Source organism: Candoia aspera, chromosome 14 (genome assembly GCF_035149785.1).
Source record: "Candoia aspera isolate rCanAsp1 chromosome 14, rCanAsp1.hap2, whole genome shotgun sequence".
Taxonomy (NCBI): Eukaryota; Metazoa; Chordata; class Lepidosauria; order Squamata; family Boidae; genus Candoia; species Candoia aspera.
The window spans coordinates 4,222,982-4,229,778 of record NC_086166.1 but is presented as its reverse complement, the minus strand read 5'-3'; the positions used below and the strand labels follow the sequence as shown (position 1 = coordinate 4,229,778).

General features: G+C 49.3%; 1 protein-coding gene across 1 annotated transcript in view; it reads left to right on the top strand.

The window, feature by feature from the left end:
• Positions 1-2,579: 2,579 nt before the first annotated feature.
• Positions 2,580-6,797, top strand: part of RADIL (Rap associating with DIL domain) — a 39,348-nt gene continuing 35,130 nt past the window's right edge. The window contains exon 1 of the mRNA XM_063315024.1: positions 2,580-2,697. The gene's annotated coding sequence lies outside the window, so the exon portion shown is untranslated. The remainder of the gene's footprint in view (positions 2,698-6,797) is intronic.

Below are 6,797 nucleotides of genomic sequence, written 5' to 3'. Positions count from 1 at the left end.
ACTAACTTTTCATGACTTTGTAACTTTAGATGAATGTCAGCGGGTTAAACCTTCTGAATGATTTTTTTGAAAAAGAAGTCCTGTATTTTAAACCATTTGTCTCTTGTTTAAAATAAGTATTTTATATTCAGCGCAGTATTATTTAATGCCAGTTGTAATAAAATCACAGTAGTGAAGATGGTTTCTTGTGGAATAAGATTTAAAGAATAAAAAAATAACTTCTTTGTGTTTGTATTTATTGTTACTGAGAATGGGGAGTAAGAGTTCTCTTGGGAAATTTTATAAAAGGGAGGCCATCATCAGCATGTTGATGATACTCAGTTTTATAAGTCATGGACCACTAACAATTAATTCTCATAAATCTCATGTAGAATTCAATTCTAACTGGAAACCATTGTTGGACCCTAACCATTCTTGTTCCATATTCAAAATTTGGGTTTCTCTACATACAGAACTTACATTTTAACTGTACGGCAAATTAAATTTCTACTACCGATTTAATGTATTTTAGTTAGGGATGTATACTGTGTTAACAAGATGTCTTTACTATAAAGACCTGGATTTTGTTTTTTTTTTAAACTGACATGTTATAATATCATAAGGAATTAACAACAATTGGAAAATAGTAGCCTCTATGATTTTTATAAAGGGACGCGGTGGTGCTGTGGGTTAAACAGCTGAGCTGCTGGGCTTGCCAATCGGAAGGTCGGTGGTTCGAATCCACTTGACAGGGTGAGCTCCCGTGGCTAGTCCCAGCTCCTGCCAACCTAGCAGTTCGAAAACATGCAAATGTGAGTTGATTAATAGGCACCGCTTCGGTGGGCAGGTAACAGCGTTCCATTTAGTCATGCCGGCCACATGACCACAGAGGAAGTGTCTATGGACAAACGCTGGCTCTTTGGCTTTGAAATGGAGATGAGCACCGCCCCTTAGAGTCGGACGCGACTGGACTTCATGTCAAGGGAAACCTTTACCTTTACTATGATTTTTATAACAGTTCATTCTCTGTCTCCACAGAAGGACCCATGTTGTATAAAAATCTTCTACTGCAGTTGATGTGTTTAACTCTCATTGTGGATGAATCTTGAATAGGTTTCCTCAAGAGTTTAACCATACAGTATATTTCTCTACCCTTCTAAATGTGATGGCTTCTTTTTTTATGCTAAAAGCTTCTGTATCTGATATGCTTCGTGGTTAAGGCATCAGGCTAGAAACCAGCAGACTATGAGTTCTAATCTCGCCTTAGGCACGAAGCCAGCTGGGAAACCTTGGGCCAGTCACTCCCCCCCAGCCCTAGGAAGCAAGCAATGGCAAACAAATTCCAAAAAACCTTGCCAAGAAAACCGCAGGGACTTGTCCAGGTGGTCTCCGAGAATTGGACATGATTTAACAGATCTTTAAAAAAGCTTCTTTACCTTTTTAATGTGATGGCTTACGTTTTTGTGCTAAAAGCATCTGCATCTGATGTGCCTTCCAGTGTTTTTATTGATTTTTTAAAAAAATTGTACGTTGCAACTCGCCTAGAGGTGGGTTAATAAGCAGCAGCACAGAATTTCTAAGCAAATAGGTCACACAAAGGTTATTAGAAGGGAAGATCGCTTCAGAGTCAGCTTTAAGGGTGATGTGACATTTATAAGCAGAGCGAAGTGACATCACCAGGGTGAAACAGTTAAGGCATGCCAGAAGGATGACACACCAAATGCCATGGGTATTTTATAGTTACTTGCTAGAGATTGGTCTAAATTTCTGCTTTTCCAGCTGCCCAAACACAGCTCCGCCTTAGAAATTTCAATTCCCTTTCAACAGCACCCAAACATGAGATCAAGTAAGGAAATCTCCACTGCTGTCTAATCCATACATAGGAAAGATCCAAGTTCCCACCACCTTGGAGAAAAGTTGGACGGGACCATTCAAATATCTCCAGGAAGGGTCCAGACAGGAAGGAAACCAATTCAGGGGAAAGATGAAGAAAAAGGCCTTTACAGAGATATGGAAAAAATTAGGAAACTGGAAAGTGTTGCGGTCTGCGTCTAAAAACATACCAACCCGGTTAATTAAATCTGCGTTAATACGAATTAACCCAGCTGGTCGGTTTCCCCTAAAGCAGCTGAGTAGGAAGTCAAAAGCGCCTGTGGGTCCAAGCGAAAAAAGTTGGCTGTCAACATTAAAAGGGGAGGAGGAGGAGGAGGAAGCCAGAAAGGGGAAGCGCACTTACCGACGTGCAACAACGCCTTTGGGGTCCACCGACGCTCCCCCAAATCACCAGCCTTCGGGCCACCGGCTTCATCGCCGGCCGCTTGTAGAGCTGCGGTACTCCCGGCGCACGTCTGAACGGGACCCTCGCTCGTGCAACTCGTGCCTCGTTGGGCTCCGGGAGAGAAAGCCAGCCCGGGGAAGGGGCGGAAGGAGGCGACAGCCCGGGAAGGCGGGCTGGCGCCTCCGGGGGGCCAACGCGCCCACGGCCGCCGCGCACCGCCCGCAACAACCGTCCGCACCACCAACGCGTGGCTGGGGCGCGTCCTGGAGCGCGGCGGTCGCCAGGCGGCGCTCCTCCGCTCCGCTGCCGGGACGTGCCGAGAACGAGCCGAGGCTCGGCTTGGCTTAATTCGGCTCGGCTTCGCTGGCTCGCCCGGAGCCGCCACGGCGCCGAACGGGGACGATGCCCGCCGGGCGGTGGCGGAGACCCCGGCGGAGAAGGTGAGTGGGAAGTTGCCGCACTTTGCCAATCCGGATCGGGGGGGAGGGAGGGAAGCGGAGGCGCGCCCCCTCCCCGTTCAAAGTGGGAGGCTGGGGTCGGTTTCCCTGGAATCGGATTCGGGGGAAGGGGGGGGAGGGAGAGCCACAGATAGGACGCATTGATAGGCCGGTCCTAGCCCTCCCCCCGCCCCCCTCCTCCAATTGGCACCCCGAACGGTTGCAGAACGATTGGGAGCGCTCCGCTTCGCCCTCCGAAGGGGCCGGAGCGCCGGGAAGGAGAGCGGCCACGAATTGGGGCAGACGGAACCGGAGCGGAAGACCTTTGGGGAGCGAAATCCCGGGGAATGGGGCGGGGGGCAGACTGCGGGGTCCCCCAAAGTGAAGTCACAAAGGGAAGCGAGTGGCTGGTGGGTGGAGGGGGAAGGAGGGGTACCGGGGAGATCAACCCAAGTGCCGAGCCCTCAAGGAAAAGTGGGGGGGGGGGTTGCCAAGGTCTGTGCCCAAGGCGGCCTGGAAGCCCTTTAAAGCCGATTTAAAAGGATTAGCACCTACTAGGATACTTGGCTGGCGCTGAAGGCTGCTTCGCGGCCACCTCGGATGTGCTGGAAGACGCTCCTGTCGGTCAATCAGAGCTTGGGGTTTTGTTTAGATGGAACTGGATCTGAGTTTGGAAGTTGGACGCCGGCTGTCATTCTGGTGCAACTGGTGCAAGGACACAGGGCAAAATGCACCCCATGTGGGAAGGCAGGCCTTGAAGCAGAGGAGGGCAGCTCTGGCAAGGCCCACCTGCCACTCTTCTGAAAGTTGGGTTGGGGCCCTTGTGTCCGTACCATCTGGGATGCGAACGGTTTCCCTAGAACCCAGCCCGGCACCTCCTATGCGCCATTGGGTTACGGCTGTAGCCCGTCCCCACAGAAGGACGCGTGGACAGTTGGGTGGGGACTGCAGGCGAGAGGGGCTTCTGCTTTGCTTCCTTCCAGGCTTGGGAACTTGCTCTGAAGGCTACCTGTGCAGAATTGTCTGGTCAGAAAGGTCCATGTTTGTTGGACAATTTTCAAGGCATCCTGTTCCTTCGGGGTAGACCTCATGGAGCAATAGGGAAAGACCTGTTCTGACATTATTGAGTTGGGGGGTGGCTTTTATTTCTGCAGTTTTGTTCCTCAGCTCATGGGTGTCTAGAGGAAATCGCACTGGGGCAAACCTATAATATGGTTACTCTCAAGGTCTCCCCATGGTGGACAAGAGGTAACCCAAGAAGTACCATGATGGTTGCATTTGAGAAGTGATGGGTGGAGAGGTCAAGATCCATCCCGAGTAGGTAGCAGTATCCAGCTGACTGTGGTTGATTATAGAAAGCTAAGCAAGGTCAGATCTGGTTTGTGTTTGGATGGGATCTCCAGGACTGTAGGCTAAATGAGGAGAGAAGACAACAGCAATAGGAAACTACTTCTATGCGTTTGCCAAAGAAAAATATATGGTCTGTCCATGTATTCACCAGAACTTCAATGTGACTTGAGATGATCTTTACCTTACCTCTTTAAATCCAAGATTTCATTCTGTATCTGCAGCTGGAATTGCTGGGTAGCTCCTCCTTTTGAGGGGAAGTGAAGAACTTCTGCCTGGAAACCTAGAAAACTATTAACAGTCTTCCCCATACAGGTAGCCCTCATTTAGTGACTGCCTCATTTAGTGACTGTTCGCAGTTATGACGGTGATGAAAAAGTAACGTTATGACCAGTCCTCGCATTTATGACCTTCTCAGGTCTGCAAAGCAAAGGAAAGCTGAAATAAGATCATAAGTACAGTTTCGGTTTCACTTAGTGACCACTTTGCTTAATGAGCGAGTTGCCAGTCCCAAGTGTGGTCGCCAAATGAGGATTACCTGTATCACCATGGTAGACTGGCTTTCTTCATGTCACAAGGCTGTAGAGGGCTTGGACTACAGCTCCTATCGTCCTCCAGCCACATGACCAAAGATCTGACCTTGAACAGGGATGACTTCCTATATTATTGTCTTCTCTCAGGTCTGCTGTATGGTCTTGGTTTTAAGAAGGAACGTTGCTATGAAGGATTAGTGGCATTATGAGAACAGGCCCTCAGTGTCAGTGCTGGGTGGGGTGGTGGTGTTAGGGTGGCTTCTGTGAAGTTGCCCAGGAATTCCACCCAGATCTTTTACATCCCCATGATTGCATAATCCTGCCTGCTCCAAAGGGACTGATCTGCAGAGAAGAAGTGGGACCCTGAAATTGGCCAATGTGTGGTGAATTGAGCAGGCAGGAAGATTGTGCAGGTGGTTAGCGGCAAAGCTGAGCAGGCAGATCCTCTGCAGCCGTGGTTCTCAACCTTGACAATTTTAAGACGTGTGGACTTCAACTCCCAGAACTCCCCAAGCAGCCATGCTGGCTGGGGAATTCTGGGAGCTGAAGTCCTCACGTCTTAAACTTGCCGAGGTTGAGAAACGCTGCTGTACAGACAGGATGAAACGAAGATGGGAATGAAGGTGGGAATCACAAGAGGAAAGCCCACATTGGAACATAATCGGAGAATGACATTTTCTGTGGGAAGTGAGCATGTGATGCAAGCGTTGCAGAGATTAGGAGGCACAAGGAGAGAAGATTTTCTTGCAGGCGTAAGCCATGCAAATGCGATTCTCTTCCCTTCTTTCTTTTTTGGTTCTTTCCCCAAAAATACGCACTCCACAAGAAGAGGCACAAGCCATTTGTTTATTTTTTGTGTTCATGGAAAGTGCAGCTAGGAACCCACACCCACCCACCCACACATGCACGCAAAGGAGCAAGTAGAAGCTTGTCTGGTTGTCATTGGTGACCCAACTTGGCTTAGCTGTGCTGGTGAGACTCTCAACGAGAACTTTCCTGCTGTCAGTTGGATCTAACTTGTGCCCTGGGACAGCGGGGGTGAACCAGACCATTGCTTGTCCTCCCCAAATGCTTGGACGGGGTCCTTCAGCTGGATCTAGATCGACGGTTGGGAGGTGACCATCCACATCTTCTGACTGTTTTCTCAGCGTTGGCTTTTATGCTGCAGTTTGACTCACGTTCAACAGGGGGAACTCTACCTCTCGCGCGGCTGCGCCCCGCAGACACAAGCACTCTGGTCAAGCCAGGATGGGGTGTTTGGGGAGGGGGGGGCAGAAACAAAAACCTCACTGGTGTTGCAGTGAATTTTCTCTTCCTTGGCTTTTTTGGTTTCTGAGAGGTTTCAAAACCAGAAGAGGCCGCTTGAGAAAAATGAAGTCCGAGGAAGGACTGGCGTCCGTTTTACGTGTTGGGGGCTTTGCAAGAAGCCAGTATGAGAACTGGTGCTTTGGGGGGCACGCGGCATCCCTTGGGCCAGGCCTGGGGGGCCGGCGCAGTGGCAGGTTCCATGGGACTATCCGTTCCCAGCGCTCTGTGCGATTGTGTAATTATTATGGCCGTAATTAAGCCTTCATTAAGCAGCCTTCAGAGACCGTGGTGTTCGGGAAGAGCCGGAACACAAACAATACATTCTTTTTGTTGCTGGGTTGTGCCTTTTGAGAGGCCAACAGCACAGCAGCTCGGTTGCCCGTGCCCGGACTGGAAAATCGTTTAAAATTCCTACGCCCAGCATGAATTTTTAAGGAGCCAACAAGATTCCAGCACCAGCCTTGGATGCTTTTTTAAATCCACGTCTTTGCTCCTGTTTTCAGCTATTCAGAGGATGGGATTTGTTGTTGTTGTTGTTTTAGCCCACTTGCTGGGTTGTGTTGGATCAGAAACCACTAGAGCCAGCTGGTTGGCCCAAGCATTATAAATCTTTGGATTCTTTTTTTTTTTCAAAAAGGGTCCTACTCTGAAGCCTTTTAGAACAGGCTTGGTCAGCAGAAAGAAAGCAGGTTTTTTATGCGGACGTTTTGCCAGAAACATTTCTGTGATTTTCTCCAGGGATTTGCAGAAGTTGACCCCTCCCCCTCCCACAGGACGGCTCTGTCCAAATGCAGAAGCTGCAGATTTAACTTGCAGGTACAGGCCATGCAAATTATGAATGTGACCCCACAAATTGTTGCAGACTTTGTCTCTGGACTGCAGTTTTGGATGAGGTAGAAAGGGGAGAGTGATTTA